Here is a 21016-nt window from a genome sequence, read left to right on the forward strand (position 1 = left end):
ATTTTTTTGATATACAAATCTGATATCAAGACTTATGTTGGCTTTTTTATATTTCTCTTCAGCATATGACATCAACCACTCTCGATTTTAAATCCTTGTTTCACTTGATCTTCTGATGCTCACCTCATCAAATTCCTTTATACTTTTCTCAAAATTACATTCTCCTAACACGCCAAGACATATTTTAATCAAACTGTCAACAATTAAATACAAAGAAAAAATACTAAAATCAGCAAGGGAAAAGCAACAAATAACACACAAGGGAATCCCCATAAGGTAAACAGCTGATATTTCAGCAGAAACTCTGCAAGCCAGAAGGGAGTGGCAGTGATATTTAAAGTGATAAAAGGGGAAAACCTAAAACCAAGATTCCTCTACCTAGCAAGGATCTCATTCAGATTTGATGGAGAAATTAAAACCTTTACAGACAAGCAAAAGCTAAGACAATTCAGCACCACCAAACCAGCTATACAACAAATGCCAAAGGAACTTCTCTAGGCAGGAAAAGACTTACAAAATCAAACCCAAAACATTTAAGAAAATGGTAATAGGAACATACATATTGAAAATTACCTTAAATGTAAATGGATTAAATGCTCCAACCAAAAGACATAGACTGGCTGAATGAATACAAAAACAAGACCCATATATATGCTGTCTACAAGAGACCCACTTCAGACCTGGGGACACATACAGACTGAAAGTGAGGGGATGGAAAAAGATATTCCATGCAACTGGAAATCAAAAGAAAGCTGGAGTAGCAATTCTCATATCAGACAAAATAGACTTTAAAATAAAGACTATTACAAGAGACAAAGAGGACACTACATAATGATCAGGGATCAATCCAAGAAGAAGGTATAACAATTGTAAATATTTATGTGCCCAACATAGGAGCGCCTCAGTACAGAAGGCAAATTCTAACAGCCATAAAAGGGGAAATCGACAGTAACACAATAATAGTGTTAGGAACTTTAACACCCCACTTTCACCAATGGACAGATCATCCAAAATGACAGTAAATATGGAAGCACAAGCTTTAAATGATACATTAAACAAGATGGACTTAATTGATATTTATAGGACATTCCATCCAAAAACAGATTACACTTTCTTCTCAAGTGCTCATGGAACATTCTCTGGGATAGATCATATCTTGGGTCACAAATCAAGCCTTGGCAAATTTAAGTCAATTGAAATCATATCAAGTATCTTTTCCAACCACAACACTATGAGACTAGATATCAATTACAGAAAAATATCTGTAAAAACTACAAACACATGGAGGCTAAACAATATACTACTAAATAACCAAGTGATCACTGAAGAAATCAAAGAGGAAATCAAAAAAATACCTAGAAACAAATGGCAATGAGAACATGACAACCCAAAATCTATGGGATGTAGCAAAAGCAGTTCTAACAGGGAAGTTTATAGCAATGCAATCCTACCTCAGGAAACAAGAAACATCTCAAATAAACAACCTAACCTTGCACCTAAAGCAATTAGAGAAAGAAGAATAAAAAAAACCCCGAAGTTAGCAGAAGGAAAGAAATCATAAAGATCAGACCAGAAAAAAATGAAAAAGAAATGAAGGAAACGATAGCAAAGATCAATAAAATTAAAAGCTGGTTCTTTGAGAAGATAAACAAAATTGATAAACCATTAGCCAGACTCATCAAGAAAAAAAGGGATAAGAATCAACTCAACAGAATTAGAAATAAAAAAGAAGTAACAACTGACACTGCAGAAATACAAAGGATCATGAGAAATTAGTACAAGCAACTATATGCCAATAAAATGGACAACCTGGAAGAAATGGACAAATTCTTAGAAAAACACAACCTTCCAAGACTGAACTAGGAAGAAATAGAAAATATAAACAGACCAATCACAAGCACTGAAATTGAAACTGTGATTAAAAATCTTCCAACAAACAAAAGCCCACGACCAGAAGGATTCACAGGTAAATTCTATCAAACATTTAGAGAAGAGCTAACACCTATCCTTCTCAAACGTTTCCAAGACACAGCAGAGAGACAAACACTCCCAAACTTATTCTGCAAGGCCACCATCACCCTGATACCAAAACCAGACAAAGATGTCACAAAGAAAGAAAACTACAGGCCAATATCTCTGATGAACATAGATGCAAAAAATCCTCAACAAAATACTAGCAAACAGAATCCAACAGCACATTAAAAGGATCATACACCATGATCAGGTGGGGTTTATCCCAGGAATGCAAGAATCCTTCAATATACACAAATCAATCAATGTGATACACCATATTAACAAATTGAAGGATAAAAACCATATGATAATCTCAATAGTTGCAGAAAAGCTTTTGACAAAATTCAACACCCATTTATGATAAAAACCCTCCAGAAAGTAGGCATAGAGGGAGCTTACCTCAACATAATAAAGGCCATATATGACAAACCCACAGCCAACATCATTCTCAATGGTGAAATACTGAAACCATTTCCTCTAAGATCAGGAACAAGACAAGGTTGCCCACTCTCATCACTATTATTCAGCATAGCTTTGGAAATTTTAGCCACAGCAATCAGAGAAGAAAAAGAAAAGGAATCCAAGTTGGAAAAGAAGAAGTAAAGCTGTCACTGTTTGCAGATGACATGGTACTATACATAGAGAATCCTAAAGATGTTACCAGAAAACTAGTGGAGCTAATCAGTGAATTTGGTAAAGTAGCAGGATACAAAATTAATGCACAGAAATCTCTTGCATTCCCATGCACTAACGATGAAAAATCTGAAAGAGAAATTAAGGAAACACTCCCATTTACTATTGCAACAAAAAGAATATAATACCTAGGAATAAACATACCTAAGGAGACAAAAGACCTATATGCCAAAAACTATGACACTGTTGAAAAAAATTAAAGACGATACAAACAGATGGAGAGATATATCATGTTCTTGGTTTGGAAGAATCAATATTGTGAAAATGACTCTACTACCCAAAGCAATCTACAGATTCTGTGCAATCCCTATCAAATTACCAGTGACATTTTTCACAGAACTACAACAAATGATTTCAAAGTTTGTATGGAAACACAAAAGACCCTGAATGGCCAAAGCAAACTTGAGAAAGAAAAACGGAGCTGGAGGAATCAGGCTCCCTGACTTCAGACTATACTACAAAGCTACAGTAAACAAGTATGGTACTAGCATAAAAACAGAAATATAGATCAATGGAACAGGATAGAAAGCCCAGAGATAAACCCGCGCACCTATTGGTCACCTTATCTTTGATATTGGAGGCAAGAATATACAACGGACAAAAGACAGCCTCTTCAGTAAGTGGTGCTTGGAAAACTGGACAGCTACATGTAAAAGAATGAAATTAGAACACTCCCTACCACCATATACAAAAATAAACTCCAAATGGATTAAAGACCTAAATGTAAGACCGGACACTGTAAAAGTCTTAGAGGAAAACATAAGGAAAACACTCTATGACATAAATCACAGCAAGATCCTTCTTGACCCACCTCCTAGAGAAGTGGAAATAAAAACAAAAATAAACAAATGGGACCTAATGAAACTTAAAAGCTTTTGCACAGCAAAGGAAACCATAAAAAGATGAAAGGACAACCCTCAGAATGGGAGAAAATATTTGCCAGTGAAGCAGCTGTCAAAGGATTTATCTCCAAAATATACAAGCAGCTCATGCAGCTCAATATCAAAAAAAAAAAAAAAAAAAAACCCAATCCAAAAATGGGCAGAATATCTAAATAGACATTTCTCCAAAGAAGATATACAGATTTCCAACACAAGAAAGGATGCTCAACATCACTAATCATTAGAGAAATGCAAATCAAAACTACAGTGAGGTATCACCTCACACCCATCAGAATGGCCATCACCAAAAATCTGGAAACAATAAATGCTGGAGAGGGTGTAGAGAAAAGGGAACCCTCTTGCACTGTTGGTGGGAATGTAAATTAATACAGCCACTATGGAGAACAGTATGGAGGTTCCTTAAAAAACTAAAAATAGAACTACCATACGACCCAGCAATCCCACTACTGGCTATATACCCTGAGAAAACCAGGGGGTATGGTTTTAATTCAAAAAGAGTCATGTACCACAATGTTCATTGCAGCACTATTTACAATAGCCAGGACATGGAAGTAACCCAAGTGTCCATGGACAGATAAATGGATAAAGAAGGTGTGGCACATATATACAATGGAATATTACTCATCCATAAAAAGAAACAAAATTGAACTATTTGTAGTGAGGTGGATGGAGCTAGAGTCTGTCATATAGAATGAAGTAAGTCAGAAAGAGAAAAGCAAATACCATATGCTAACACATATATATGGAATCTAGGGGAAAAAAATGGTTCTGATGAACCTAGGGGCAGGACAGGAATAAAGACTCAGACGTAGAGAATGGACTTGAGGACATGGGGAGGGGGAAAGGTAAGCTGGGATGAAGTGAGAGTAGCATTGACATATATACACTATCAAGTGTAAAATAGATAGCTAGTGGGAAGCAGCCTCATAGCAGAGGGAAATCAGCTCAGTGCTTTGTGACCACCTAGAGGGGTGGGATAGGGAGGGTAGGAGGGAGATACAAGAGGGAGGGGATATGGGGATATATGTGTACATATAGGTCACTCACTTTGTTATACAGCAGAAACTAACACAACATTGTAAAGCAATTTACTCCAATAAAGATGTAAAAGAATTATATTCTCCTTTGCTAATTCATCTGCTTCTCACTGCTTTTTTGAATAAGCCTAGCAGAAGATAGAATAATTGACCTATCTCTATGCTCTATTTATATATTCATTTTTAGCATGTATTGAATATCAACTCAACATTTTGGACAATAGAATGAAAATATCAAAATACAGATATTACCCTTGGCAGAGAATTCTCTACTAGCTTGGGATACAAGATCACATTTTGTTTTGTTTTTAAGTTAGTAACTTAAGTTAATGTATGTTTAGTAAGCACTACAGTTATTGCTTTTCTTGTTATTTGTCCTTCCAAATACCAAGAGGGAGAGAGAGAGGAGATGAAAGGAAAACTAAGATCGTTCTTTCTATCGTTGCTTCAAAATCCCTGTTAGATTTGAAACCACAATGGTAGTGGTACTATCACACTAACCCAGTTCCCTCCTCAAATGACACTCCAATGAATGCTACTAGAGGTAAAATTAAAATTAATATTAATTTATGCTCAGAAGTTTAGTTACTCCTCCATAAGCATAAACCTTAAGGTCTCAAGGCCTTCTGCATCATCCCCGATGTGGAACATCATATTCTGGTTTTTGAGCCCAGATAAGCTAGATATAAGCTTCCTCATGATTATTTCTTCTCTAAGGACTTATTGTAGTAATTTTTCTGGGAGAGCATAATCTAGTAAGTAATATTTGAGTCAATCAGAGAAGTTCAACAATCATTGGTTCTCAAAAAGGAATGTCTTAAGGTCTTTCTCATTGCCTCTCAAGAGGCTCAGGGACCACTATGCAAATATAACAAATTTATTTTCGAATAACACAGAGGATTGGTAGAGGCAAGAAATGCCAGACACAAAAGATCCTATTACCTACTCCTCTGGGGAAATGGGAGTCATTTAAACATTGAGGGAATAATTGAGAAATAGCTGTTGCAATAAGATGAACTGTAGTTGCTTAGTGTCTCTTGGCATTGTCTCTTGAAAAGAAAATTTAGTCCCTTTCACTAGATATTCTAATAGAATTTCCCTATTAAGTAAGGAAGTCTTGTATAGTAGAGGGAAGCATTGTTATTTCATCTTCTTGCCCCAGATATTTTTCTCTGTTGTCATAATAGAGATTACTTTGATTAGGAAACATTTTGGTTAGGAAACATTTCATAGACAAACACTATTATGAACCAGGGAAAGAAGTAATAGGTAAACTGCTCAGTTTGTGAAGTTACAATGAATCAGGGGGTTGAAGGTAGAGAGTAAAAGAAGAGTTTTAGAGTGAAGAGAGCAAGCCGTGAAACTTGCTGGAAGACCAGAGCCTGTAGTGAAATACTGCCTGTTGTTGAAAGTTTCTAGGCATGGAAGGAGCTGAGTACATTTATGAAATGGGATGTCTATTCAAACTTAACTGGTTTGAAATTCTCTCACATAAACTCCCACTGCAAGCCCTCGTCCTGAAGAAAAAGACTCCTAACTCAACATCTCATGCCAGGGAAATTTGGGGGAATGATTCATTTTGGGTTCTCTGCAAAAGCAAATCTTACAAGGACAAACACTGTGTCCAGGTAGTTTGTTTATTTAAGTTGTGATTCCAAGAAGTGGAAGTGAAGGAGCAGGAAAACACAGAGTAAGGATCCATTATCAAGATCCTTATTGTAGACCTTCATTCCTTCGTGGTCTCATATCTTCAGGCTAGTGGGAAGCAGGGGGATATCTCTGAAAGACAGGAGTCTGAACACTGATCTGTTTCCCAGGATCTGTTCCTCTTTGCATTGGTTGAGGGTCATTTCTAGACATGTTAATTCTTCTTTATTTATGAACTACATTTGTGTTTGGGTTAGTGAAGCCCTCACATCATCAAAGATCTTGTGACAAAGAACAGAGGCTCATAGTAGGTACCTGGGGTGGGACAATGGCAGCTTCTGGTGAGGCCAAATAGTCCACCTGTGAGGTAGGTGCTATTATCCCCATTTTTCAGATATGGAAATTAAAGCACAATGAGGTTAAATAACCACCTAGATTTCCTAGGTAATAAGTGGTAGAGCTGGAATTCAGACCCAAGAATCAGGGTGCAGTGCAACCTCTAGTGCACAGCACATTATACCTCTTGGGACAAGACACAAGATTCTTAGAAATTAAGATCCAAGGTCCTGTCTACAGTGTTAGTTTATCATATTGCAACCAAACTTTTAAAAAAATCCTTCATAATTTTTGTTTCATAATCATATTAACATTTAAAATGATCTAATATGCCTCATCAAATATACATGCAAAACACACTTTAGATTGTGTTCATTTTTAAAAAATTTAAAAATACAAAAATTAGGTCAAGCACCTTTGTTAATTAACTCTATTTCATTAAAATCATGACTTCTGGTTTAAAATGCTTTCACTCTAGTGTGTTAAATTTATGTGGATGGTCCGTAAACAGTCCCTAATTAGTCACATGTGTATTCAGATGTGGGCTCACGTGTTATAAACTAACACTGAAATGTATAAGGAACTGTCAGTCAGATCAAAAGTCAACTGAAAATCATCCCGTTTGCAAAGCTGAGAGCCTGTCACAGTTAGTCAGTCATAAATGTTTAAAACAGCAACCAAACTTTTATTCTAATTGAGTATGAGTTGAAAGGCTACCCACTTTGATGTCTTTGCTTTTATCATTTGTATATAGCTAAAAAACTACTATTATGCCTTTTTTAATTTTTTTTAAAGCCCCCCTTTGGAGTGGTAGACATTACTTGGTTCTGAAAATATACAGGTAGATCAATCTATAATTGCAGGGCTTTTGTGCAGTTTCCAGTTATGCCTATAATCTTGCACGTGCAAATGTTCAAAAGTAAAATTCTTCCCTCTTTTCTCTATTTGATCTCTTTCTCCACATATTTGAGATTCAAGACATAAGGAACACATCTTTGCAGTATTATTTAGGGGGGGAGTTCTTTTAAAGTGTAATAGTCCTCTTACCCCATTTTTTTCAGCTTTTAGTAGAGAGAAATCAAACAACAAATTTTAAATAATGTAACACATTTTAACACTAAAATTCAGTGATATTAATGGCTCCATTTTAGAGATTTAGGTATTAAGACTAGGAAGTGAAATGACTGTCAAGGACCTAGAGCAATCCATTTGGCAATATGGCAGAAATCTCAACCCTGTACCATCCTAGTACCTATTAAAGAACAAAAGTGAAGAAACAGAGACAGTTAAAAAAAAAAGTATGAAAAAGTACACCTGTTACAGCTGCTTGAGGGCATTTTTCTGTTTTGTTTTGTTTTTTTTCAGGAAATATCCATAAAAAGGGAATCTAGGCTAGATGAAGATTATCTCAAGAGAAAAAATACTGTGAACCAGTAAAACGATAACTTGTCATGACAATTAGGCATATGGATAAAGATTCAACAAAAACCATAAGGTTGAAAATGCTAAATAATAATTTAGGAACATTGCCCACCAAGGTTTCTCTGTGATGTAAGTCCTCGCATGAAAGTATTTGTTAAAATCTTTCATACTAAGACTATATACGTTGTAATAAACAAAGCACACAGAGAAAATGACAGATGATTCCTGAAAAGAACTGGTAACTGTAGCTAAAATGGTACCCAAAAGAAACTGTATATTTAGGCCTTAAATGGTAGGCAGATTTGGTTCCACAGTCTTGTCGTATTTGGAATTTAACTGAGAAGAATATAAAATAGTGAAGTAATGTTGAAGCAAAGATAGGAAAAAAACAATAATAAAGTTACTTATGGATTCTGTATTATGAGACTATGATATTTATAAAATGTCAACCTCTAATCTCCTCCATCTATAAAATGATACACTATGACCTAAGGGTGGGTTGGTGTGAGATGTGAGGGTGATCATATTACCCTACTTCTCTGCAACTTCCAAAGGTGTTTGCATTACCCAAGCCAGATAAATCAATTCCCTTACTAGAATGTTTAATTTTAGTAAAACTGGGGGGAAAAGACTCTCTTGTATCTGTCATCACCAAAGTACAAGGATATATGTAGGACCATAAGTACTTATTTTCTACACAAGTTGGTGAAAACAGATGAAGCAATAAAATAACAAGATTGAAAAATGAGAAAGATTGAGGAAGAGAAAAATATTGAGAGAGAAGTAATTTTAGCAGCATTGAGTCTGGTTCCTGTGTCTGAGGTTCTTAGGTTTTCCTCTGGTTCCCCTAGCTTTTCCTTTGATTCAGTGAGCTCCCCCAATATTTAAAAAAAAAAAAAAAAAAATTCTCGGGACTTCCCTGGCGGTCCAGCGGTTAAGACTGACTCCGCGCTTCCACTTCAGGGTGTGCGGATTCCATCCCTAGTCTGGAATGAAGATTCTGCATGCCGTATGGTGTGGCCAGAAAAAAAATAAATAAAAAGAATTTCTATTTGGCTTAAACTGGTCTGGCGTGAGTTGAGTTTCTGTCACTTAAACCGAAAGAATTTTGGACCAAGAGAAAGCATGACCTGAGTTGATCATTTTGTGACTCAACAGCATGAAACTTTCTGTTTCACATTGAAGAGTTAGAGGTTAATAGTAAAATGTGCATAGAATTACACCATGAAACAAGTCAATTCCAAATGCTTACATTCTAGCCTACTTATTTTAGCTCACATGTTCCACTGAAACATTTAGTGAAACGTAAAGAATTTGAGAAATCGGGGACTAGAAATGTGAACTAGGAACGTTATTTTGACATGCCCCCTTTATTGTTAGCTTTATTAGAGATAAATTTTGACTCATATACCATATAAATATATAAGTATTGTCTTCTAAAATGAAATTAGTTTTATACTAAATAGTTATTGAAAAAAGTTATCATGGCCTATGAGTAGTTAACTCTGGAGATTGAATATAATGCTTAAGACAAGACTAAGGCAATGTGTTCAGTTTTATTTTACCTCTGTCTCACTTTTCTCCTATTTAAGAGGGGCTCTATAAAAATTATATATGATAATGTATGTGACTCTTAATGCATCATAATGCCCCATTAAATGTTATTTTCTCTTCTTTATTCTAATACTTTATACTGGAGTACTCCCTATTGGAATATGTTAGTTGGTTAGAGAGCAAGAAGAGATTGCTGAACTACAAAAGATATTGCCATCCTCTGCTTCTGAATGTTTTATATTCTGAAGTTCTTCGTGGTAATTTGCTAATAAAAACTGGGTTCCACTACTACAACTATGTTTGAGAACCTCTAATTCTGGTCTGAACTTTCTGCACCTGTGAGACCCCAACTTTCACCGAAACTATCTGTCATGATAGAGACAGATTCTCCTAACCTCACACTTAAGCCACATTCTTTTTATTAACTAAAGTACAGCATAGAATTCAATCTTAAGTGTCCTTCCTTGATCTTTCAACTGGCATATTTAATATAGAGAAAAACTAACTCCCAAGAGGCACCCAAGTGTATTCCAAGGACAATGAATCAGTGTTAGGCGAAAGGGGAAATTTTGAATCCAGTACGGTTTTGGGTATTGGTCACTCAGATTGTCCTCTGGTTCTGTTGGCCTCATGCCTGCCTCCGAGGGAAGTGGGGGAAGATTGCAAAGATTGACTAGAAGCTGAAAGGACTCTTTCACTGGAATCGCTGAAAGATTTTGGAAGCCCAAGGCAATAGTACTTTGCAACCTCTGTCCTAGTGTGATCAAAGCAGGGGGAGGAGGGGTAAGTAGAAGAGTGTGGGGTACTTTTCTTTATTCAGGGTTTCTATTGAGCATGAAAATGTCACAGTGACTGAGCAGTGGATCAGCTGACAATTGGAATGCAGAAAAATTGGAGATGGTATTTCATTGTGATGAGTCTTGGAGATTTTATTGCAGTATTGATGATTTGGGATAAGATTAAGAGTATAGTAGGCATTTGGGGATGGGGAACCTTTCAGTGGTTCTGATATCACTGATATATCCATATCAGGAGAGAAAGGAAGTGATATATGCATGCAGTAGCTGGGAAGACTACTTCCTTAGCACAGTAAGATAATCTTAGATCTATTTTGGAGTAACAATGCTGTAAAGGGTCTGAGATCCACTAAAGCCTTCAACAATTTGAATTGTGTGCTGTGAGAAAAAGAGTGAGATATCATGAATATCCAAAAGCAAAAGCTTTAGCAGGATTTTGCAGAGACCAGTGTTGGAGGAGATCCTTGGAAACTCTAAAGACCTCAACTCAGGCATCTTCACTCAAGAGCTTCCCAGTTTGAATTAGTGTCCCAGTTCTGGAGGCCTTCTTATTTCTATCCCATCACCAAATAGTTACAGAAACTTAGAGTTTGTTGGGAGGTCAGTCTTCTCATCAGACAAATTGGGGTTTGAATCCTAGGTCTCTCGTGTACATGTTTTTGACTTTGGTCTAATCACTTCACCTCTGTGAGCTTCTACTTCTTCATCTCTATGGAGATGGAATAATAACTTCACTGACCTCATAGGTTTTTTGTGAGGCCCAAATGAGGCAGAGTATGTTGTGTGTGCTCAATAAATATCAATTAAAACTAATTTTTCTCATTACTTTGTAACTATAATCATGCTTAAATGTGCTTCACTGGACTCTTTCTTACCCCTCTATAGCATGATCTTTCAATTTCTTTCTCACTAATGAATGCTATAGATTCTGTATTTTTTATGTTATGCTCTTAAGAGAGATTGTTATTGGCCTGAGTCATCTTTCTGATATTCATGTCATATAATTAGATATAGGGGCAATTAGGTGAAAAGATACACACACACACACAATGTGTGTGTGTGTGTGTGTGTGTGTGTGTGTGTATTTGATGGTCAGCAAGTCAGACAGATAAAATATATTTATTTAGTACCTACTTTGTACCAAGCAATATGCTAACCACAGGGATATAGCTCTGAGCACAAAATAGAGTTGATCTTCCTGGACTCCCAGGACTTCCTGGACTTTGCAGGAATTTTTATATGGACTAAAGCTCCCAAAGATAGGTGGGGATACGTTGTTATTTTGATCTTAAAACCCTCCAGACACTCATGACCTGGGGAAACATGGATTTCACTTTGCAAGGCTGAAGAATAGAGCATTCTGAAGAAAGAAAGCCTTGTGTTTGGAAGATCAAGGTGGAAACACAAAGGAACCTAGTTAAAACTTTCACACTCAATGGGAATTTAGACTAAATGAGGCACATGCCTCATAGCTCTAGAGAAAAAATAATGAAATTGGAAATCATGACGGGTAATACTGTAGAATACTGCTAATACTTAGATGTAAGTCTTTGAAATAGCTTTAGTGTCTAAGGAATAAGAAAAGGCATGTGTTTTGTCATAGTTTAATGTATTTCAGAAAAATTATTACAATAAAAATATTAGCACAGTTGTTTTTATGGAATGTACTAGAGTGAAAAAACAACTCTGGATCCTAACAGATTAGGTGCATGAATTTTGCAAAATATACTAAGCTGTGTTCTGTTAAGTTAGTAATTTTCAATAAAAGATTAAAAAGCATCCTTTAGCAATTCTAATAGTATTATTAGAAGGATAACTAGAATTTCTTGTGGTAAAGTTAGGGAAAAAAAGAAATGTATCAAGAAATCAAAGGGCTTGGGGAGAAAACTCAAAATATAAAATGCTCAAATTTGAGGGTCTGGTTTGTTTTATTTTATGGAATGTATATCTGCCATGCACAAGAAAACTTAATTTACAAAATGAAGAGAACAGAGACACAAAACCAACAATATATTAGGATGACTTAAATGCCAATTTTTGATATTGCCTAGAGCAGTGCTTCTCAAAACTTTATGTGCACATCAGTTGCCGGAGGATTTTGTAAAAATGCAATATCTGATTCAGTAGGTCTGGGATATGGCTTCAGATTCTGCATTTCAAGCATGCTGCTAGGTAATGCTAATGTTGCTCTTCCATTGATCATAATTTTGTCTTATTAAATTTTTAATTGTAGATTTACATGCCATTGTAAGAAATAATATAAAAAGATGCCTATACGCTTTATCCAGGTTGCCCCAATGGTAACATCTTGCACCTTTGTAAAAACTCAGTTGGAAATATTTCTGTGGCCCTATATGAGTTTGCTATTTTCTTCCATTAATCTATGCATTTATGTCTTCACCAATACCACACAGTCTTTTTTGATGTAGAAATGAATAAATCTTGAAATTGAGTATACTGATTTTTCCCACTTTTATTTTCTTTTTCAAAGTTGTGTTAAGCTATTCTAGTTCCTTTCCCTTTCCATGTGAATTTTAGAATAATTTTGTCTATTTTTATAAAAATCTCTGCTGAGATTTTGATAGAAATTATATTAATTCTATTTGGGGAGAATTAATAACTTTAGTATGTTACATCTTCCAAGCCGTGAACACAATGTGTCTCTCCTTTATTTAGAACTTCTTTGATATCTTTTATCAGAATTTTGTAGATTTTAGCATAAAAGTCTTGAATGTATTTTATTGGATTTATACTTCTAAATATTTCTCATTCTTATGAGCTATCATAAGTGGTATTATATTTTTAATTTCAGTGTTTACATCTTCTTGCTAGTTTATAAAAATACTATTGATTTTTGTATGCTTATCTTGTATCCTGGAGCCTTGCTAACTCACTTCTTAGTCTGGAATTTGGGGGTGGGGGGTGTTAGATTCCCTGGAATTTGCATCCATGTAACCTGCGAACAGGGATATTGTATTTCTTTCTCTCTCATCTTGTATGCCTTTTATTTCTTTTTCTTACCTGATAATACTGGGTAGAATTGCTGTACTATATTGAAAAGAATGGTAAGAGCAGACATCCTTGCCTCATTCCTAACCCAGTGGGAACGTATTCAGTCTCTCACCATTAAGTACAATATTAGCTCTAAATATTTCATAGATGCTTTTTATGAAGTTAAGTGAATTTTCCTCTCTTCCTATTTTCCTGAGGCTTCGGGAGTCCATGTAACTTGTCCACAGCCACACCTGTAAACATTAGAGTCTGATGGTTTTCTTTTCAAATCCTGTTCACTCAAGGATCCTAATGCATATGTAAAATTAAGAAGGTTTGAAAAGCATGGCCAGAAAACGGTGAGAATGCAACGTGGCTAAAGCACGCGTGTGTCTATGGAGAGTAGTAGAGATTACACCCAGTTAAGCTGGTATCTGGAAGACATCTTTAGAGTTTAGAGAATGGGTTGAAATAGGGTGGGACTGGAATCAGGGACCTGAGTTACATGATGTAAATTCCTGTGGCGAGAATTGATGACATCCTAAAGAAAGTGGTAGTCGAGATTGCATTGCTTATGGTTTCTAATTAGTTCCCTTGATCCCAGGTAAAAATAACTTTAATATCTATAAAGAATTACTTAGGATAGCAGTAATTACTGCAACAAATATACCCACACATTTCAGTGGTTTCACACAATAGATTATTTCTTGTGCATGCAACAATCCAGTATTCATAGTTTGCATGTGGCTTTTTACCACAAGATGATCCAGTGACCCAGGCTGCTTGAAGCAAAGTGGCATCCAGTCTGTGGAAGTGGAGAAAGGAAGGAGAAGGAAACTTGCTTTTTAAAATCCTTGGCCAGGAAGTGACATGCATGACTTCTAAAAGTATCCCCTTAGCTGACACTCAGTACCTTGATCATACATATCCACAGAGACTAAGAAATGCATTTAACTGTGCGTCAGGATCAGGGGAGAGGAACAGACAGGTTTTTGTGAGAAGAATTTGCCAAATAAATTAGAAGTCAATTATCTAGAAAATATAAATTCATAAAAGGCTAAAGAGATACTGTTTTTGCACATATGTTACTTCCTACTGCTCCTGTAACAAATTGCTACAAATTGGTGGCTTAAAGCAACACAAATTTACTATCTTACAGTTCTTAAGGTCAGAAATCAGAAATGGATCTCACTGGACTCAAGTGTCAGCAGAGCTGTATTCTTTTCAGGAGACTCCGAGGAGAATCTCTTTCTTTTCTTTTCCCTCTTCTAGAGGCAACCCATACTCCTTGGCTTATAGCCATCTTTCATCTTCAAAGCCCATTGTAATGGCTGGTCAAGCCTCATGATACAATCTCTCTGGTTCTGATACTTCTGCATCGCTCTTACATATTAAGTGACCCATGTGATTACACTGAACCCGATAGGATAATCCAGGATAATGTTCTTATTTTAAGGTTAGATGATTACCAATCTCAATTCAATATAAACTATAAGCACCTCCCCCAACTTTGCCATGTAACATGTAAAATAGTCACAGGTTCTAGGGATTAGGTTATGAGGCAGGGGATCATTATTCTAACTACTACAGCACAGTAGAGTTTTATAGAGAAACATAAATGGATATTATCATTTTATTATATTTTCTGTTAAACTAGGAAATGCAGCTGTAGTGGAAAAATTAAGTAGCTCTGCATTCAAATTTCAGCACTGTCATTGAGTGATTCTGTAACCTCATTAGTTCAGACAAGCTACATAACATCTGTATGTTTATTTTCTAACATGTAAAAATGGGAATAAGTAATACTTTTACCATAGATATGTTATTAGGCTTAAAAGAGGCACTATATATTTAAGATACTCCTTGAAACATTGTTCATTAAAAATAAGCTGGATTATTTCAGTGTAGTACTTCTTTCATCCAGGCTTGGAAAAGATCAGTACATCCTTAGATAAAGGCATTTCTTTCAACTTTAACTTTCAAAGCTGGCTGTTTTTCAGCCTGTAGTGAAATGATGGTTCTAAAGTATTTGTCAGGAGAGGGAATATCATCTAAATTCCAAAAGCACTTTTTATATATCAGAAGCATGGGACCCTAAACACAAAAATTGAGAAACTCGGAAAGGAAAGTCTCTACATATTAGGAAGGAGGCTAGAGAGCCTTCAGAGCTCAGGGCGGGAGTTGGGGGACTGTGCTCTGTGTGAGGAAAGATTTGGAAAAGTAAGAGTTGAGTGAAGATGCTGCTAGAGTCCTTTGGAGAGATTGACCCCAAGAGGAAAAATTACACACAAAAAAGGAAAATGGACAATTACAGAAGAAAGTAGAGTCTCCTCTCTGCAAGTCCACTTGGAACCCAAATATGAAATCATCTTAGAGAGTAACTCCATAGGTGAATGGAGTGAGAATGGCAGTGAAATAAGTTGAGGCAGAAAAAGTATCAGAAGTTGTACCCTGATTCTCCTTCCCTGTTGGATGTAGACATTGAACAAATCATGTGTGCCCCCAGTAGGGGAGTGAAAGGTAATTTTCAGATTTCCCAGTATTCCATGAGATCTTCATGGCAAGGGCTGAATTAACAGACCAAAGCCAGGGACTAGCTGGAGAGTTCATTACCATTGAGAGTGGAGGTGAGAGTCAGCAAAGTGGGGATCCCTGCCCTCCAGTCATGTTAAGAAAACAGACCTCTAGTTACAACACCACTGAGCATTTGAGCAGTAAATGCATCAAGAACAGGGTCAACACCAGAGGCCAGGGAAGAGCAGTTCCACCTGAACTAGAAGTCAGTGAAGGTCATCAGAGAATGACTTGTTGGGGTGAAAATCACAGCTCTCAAAGGCACATAAAATGCACGTGTCAAACATTTTATTTAACTAATGAATGAAGGAGTGAGGAACATTTTACAAATGTTTGAAAGAAGAATTCAAAGAGCACATATTTATTTAAGTAATCAGGAATGCTGAAATCAATTTACAATAAGTGCCAAACTCTGCAATATCAGGGCGGTAATCAATTGCATTCCACCAGACAAAATTAATTGGCAGTACTATGGACAGGAACCATTCCCACTGCTCTCACTTTACTACAATATACAGAGTTGTAAAATAACTCAAAGGCAGAGTGGGAGAGTGTCATAGAATCATATAACTCAGAAGTGTGTGCTAGGCGGGACAGATACCCAATAATAATTTTTGCCCATTTCAGAGTGTTTTCTTTCATGATCTTGCCTGACCAACCATATACATACAGACCACTGTCATATTTTGTCCAGCACCTGTGCATCATCTTGAAAATGAGAATGAGAGTAAGCAACCCTGAGCTTGAAGAGACTGAGTCTCCCATGATGGGAGACTATTAAAAATTCAAAGAAAATAGCATTCTTTGAATGAGTAAATGTAAAGATTTTGCTTTCATCAGTGAAATAGGAGACTTTTATGAAATTTAGTTCCGTGATAGGGAAATAATGAAGTTTAGAGATTTTCCACATTTGGATGGAGACATGTAAATTTTAATCCTAACAAATATGCCAATGGATTAATATAGTTTCTGTTACAAAATAAGATACTCCATCAAGAGTATCCTATTACTATGCATTCAGGAAGGACTAGCTTTGCTCCTTTGTGGGTGAGTATGCAGAATGAGTGGCAATGTGCTTAAGAAAGTAATAGGAAATATAATATTTAAAAAAATCATATCTCTAGCTTATCAGGAAGTGAGGCAGTGATTCTCAGTGATCTGGGAGGGGCTGTGACAGGTAAAATTTGGAAGTAGTTGAAAGACTTTCCTTCTCCCTCTTTGACAGTCTCTTTCCTTTTCTAGTTCCTTCCCTTTCCCATGGGTACCAAGTGCCTTTGTACACCTTTTGGTTTGCCAGACTAAACCAGTGGTATACCATCCAGGTCTGCTGTGTCTCATGCGCTTACCTTTCCCAACTACCCCTGCCCTCTAAAATATGACCCACATCAGGGCATATTAGTCAACTTTCAGTTTGGAAATAATACACAGATGTATTCCATTAGAATGAGAATGATGCGTAAGAGTTCAAAGGATTGTTCTAAACTGCTACTGGATTTAGGGTATAGAAAAAAAAATTATTCTGGAGGAATGAACTTTAAGGGATTACGTTCTGGAAGGCAGGTGGGTGGAGCAGGTTTGAGAACTACTTACAGTCTTACACGGGGTCTACAGGTGGCACTTAAATCACAAGTAGGCCTTGCTCATTCTGCAAGTGCGAGAATGATCTTTAACCAATGTGTTTATTTAAGTATAACACATTACGCTGGAATATTTCCAATTTGTTAGACCTCATATATATGTGGTGAAGATATAAGTACACCATCCTGAAGAACAAAATTCAGGAGCAAAGTGTGCATGTATTCTAAAAGTATTTGCCAGATAATTAGAACATGTTCCACTGCTTCAAAGGCCTCCTATATAATACACAGTTAAATGATCATTTTGGAGCTTATTTCGGAGTATTACTACCTCTGAGAAAGCGTTGTTATTGGGCACTGTTTTCTTGGAGACAATGTGTATAATTAAAAACATACAATTCAACTTCTCTGCAGGACATCTACGAAACCATTTATGGGTTGTTTTTTCTTGTCCTTCTAGGTGTTGCTGACTGTGCGCTCGAAGTAATGAGAAGAAAGTCATTTTCAGGTGAGTAGAAGCGTTTTGGTTGCTCTGAACTAAAAAGGCTTATTTAGAGTTTGCATACACTACTACAGTGCACTGTGTTTTATACAAAGCTAATTGCTTTCCTTAGTTTTGCCATTATCCATTTCTTTTTTCCTAATAAGCCTTTCCCCACTAAAGAAATGAAAAGGCAGTAGATTTGTATGGCTGGTTGGAAAAAATAAAATGTTCAAAGTAAAACAATATATTAAAAACATCTCCCCACCACTACCACTCCAGTTTATGAGGACTTTACTTCTCATTTATTTTGAAAATAAAATATAAGGGAAAATATATGCATTCTATATATGCTCTTGTGAGTAGATGACCCGAAATGATCATTATCTTTCTGCGTATGTGCAAAGACCATGGATAAGAGAAATTTTTGTGTAACCTTTCTGCTCATAGGTATCCCTATATTTATAATCATCATTACATCCCTTTATTAAGCATTCACCTTTGCCCTCATCTCTGATGGTTGCAGAACAAAGCAACGTAACCCCTCATGGGTCTTGAATTTAGGAGCTTACTATCTAAATCAATAAAATGAGAGACCATTGGTTGAATAGTTGCTTGAAGTCTCACCATCAAGTTTCAAGCCCAATTTATTCTGACAAATGAATTCTAAATTGGATATAAAATCCAAGCCACTGCCCCCAGGCCATTGCACATTTGATCGTATATGGAGATGTGGTTCTAAACAGCTAATTCAGGATATGATGACACCAGCCACTCAAATATGAAAAAGGTTGTGATTCATGTGAATGTGAAGTTCACCCAGCCACAGGCAGAAGAGACCTACGCCAGCCATGAAGCAGACACACAAATTTTCATCAGACTGAGTGAAAGCACTTTAGGGTGAGTTAAGTAGCCCAATATAGGCAAGGAAGGTTATCCCTGAAGACTGCATACTTGAGGGGAGAGGAGAGCAGAAACACAGAAGGGGAGGATTCAAAGCATGAATATGACTTTGGTGGAAAGGACAACATGACAAGAAATGCTGATGGTTTTAAGAGTCAAGAGAGGATGCTGGCTGACAATCAGCAAGAAAATGAGGACCTCAGCTGCCAACCACCAGGATCTGGGCTCTGCTTATAAGCACGTCTCCCCATCCCTATTTCAAGGGCCTCCAGACAAGAGCCCATGTCGGCCGACACCTCATCTTCGGCCTCAGCAGTCCCAAAGCAGAGGAATCAGTCATGCCTACCCAGACTTCTGACCTACAGAACTGTGCGAAAATAAATCTGTGTTGTTTTAAGCTCTTGAATGTGCATAATTTGTTTTGTCATTGATAGGAATGTCAAAATATACATGTCCTTCTTCTCCAAAAGATAACACACATCACACACATGAGGACTGTAGATGCCATGGCAACCTACCGTCTAAATTTTATAGCTAAGTGGCCGCAACAAGAAAAATTAGGGGAAAGCCCTTACAAACTCATCTCACCCTTAATTTATGTAGAAGAAACAACAGCAGAAAAAAATTTCCCGTCATTAAAACAGAGTAATTAAGTCTAAGCATTTTATGAGAATGAAATGTGATTTCAAAGATGAACCACCTAGGACATCGCTTAGCACATTTTTAGTGCTCTAATACATGACATTCTCCTTCCTTCCCCTTCTGCTGCCCATCTGAGTCTGTTATTTGGTATTACCGTACCTGTGTATTTCCAGAGTTACACACCCTGAGAAAAATGCCATAACGTGAACCAGATATCACCAAGCCAGGCAGGGAATCAGTGTCATCTGTGAAGCTTGTTAACTACAGACTCTCACAACCCAGACCAACCTTACTGACTGAGTCTCCAGGTTTGGGCTTCTGGGGAGGTGAATTTCTAACATGTTCCCAAGGTGAGTCTTGGGCAGTGGCCTAGCACACACTCAAGAATCCTGCAGCTTGGGTATGGCCAGACTTGATGAGAATGGAGTTATTGACATCTGAGTTATGGGAATCTGCTAGACGGGTAATATGGCCCCACAACATGGCCAAGGGCAGAATCATTGCTTCTTGTGGAAGCCCAGCAGCCTGCTCCGTCTGCTTCTCATAGATTTCTCCAGTCAGCTAAGGGAAGACAAAGAAACTATGTTCTCCCTATCTCTTAGTTGAGAAGGTTAAGTTGGGGAGCCCTGCTACAGAAGAAAAAGCAGAAGAAAGAAAAAGATAACACCATAGTGCGACAACACATAACCATACTTAGAGCTGCTGAGTTGATAGCTACCCTTGTAATTCAGCTTTGGTTGAAGTTGGAAAACCTGCCGGATTTGTGGGAACCAGCCTCTAGCAGCAACTGTGACCATTATTTTTCTCTTTTATGGTGTTTCCTTTTAAACTATGTTTGAGATCTTTGTTGTAGGCATATACCCTGGGGCACTAGCCTGGTGTGTGGAGACTTCAGTGAGATACAGCACATAAAAGTATAGAGTATAAGTGTGACGAATCGCAATGACAAGGCTAAGTTGGAGGTAACTTGTGAATGATAAAGTGAACTGAAAACTCCCTTCCTATGAGAGTGCAAAGGGGAGATAAGGGGCAACCTGAGAATATGTATCTGATCTTTACCCTGGAAAGTGCGCCCACACACACTATGTACTGCTCTTCCCTGTTCAAACATCCAAGGTCCGTATTCACCCTGTCCAAAATAAGCATCATCTGCCATAAAGTGAACACATTATTAGCAACAGGCTACATGAGTTGATCATTCATGAAGGTGGGGAATCTGGCATTGATCCAAGGTTGAGCGACATGTGAATCAGATGAAAGACCCTTGCCTAGGTATTCAGAAGCAAGACCGGTGCAAACACGGTCATGTGATCAACAAAGCAGCGCAGTTATTAAAGCCCTCCCAGGGTGAATAAACAGAAACTCACCAATGACAGCTAGAAAAAAACTTTCCCTGTAGTGAACTCTTTGTACCCCTTCCTCTGCTTTTTTGACTTAAGAAGCAAAA

At 37.0% G+C, this 21016-nt stretch overlaps 1 long non-coding RNA gene across 1 annotated transcript in view; it reads left to right on the forward strand.

The window, feature by feature from the left end:
- LOC307187643 overlaps positions 1-21016 on the forward strand; it is a 472947-nt gene that overhangs the window by 238831 nt on the left and 213100 nt on the right. Inside the window, exon 4 of the long non-coding RNA XR_013828669.1 lies at positions 18004-18051. This is a non-coding gene — a long non-coding RNA (uncharacterized lncRNA). The remainder of the gene's footprint in view (positions 1-18003; positions 18052-21016) is intronic.

This window comes from Stenella coeruleoalba (genome assembly GCF_951394435.1).
Source record: "Stenella coeruleoalba genome assembly, chromosome: 6".
NCBI classification, from domain to species: domain Eukaryota; kingdom Metazoa; phylum Chordata; class Mammalia; order Artiodactyla; family Delphinidae; genus Stenella; species Stenella coeruleoalba.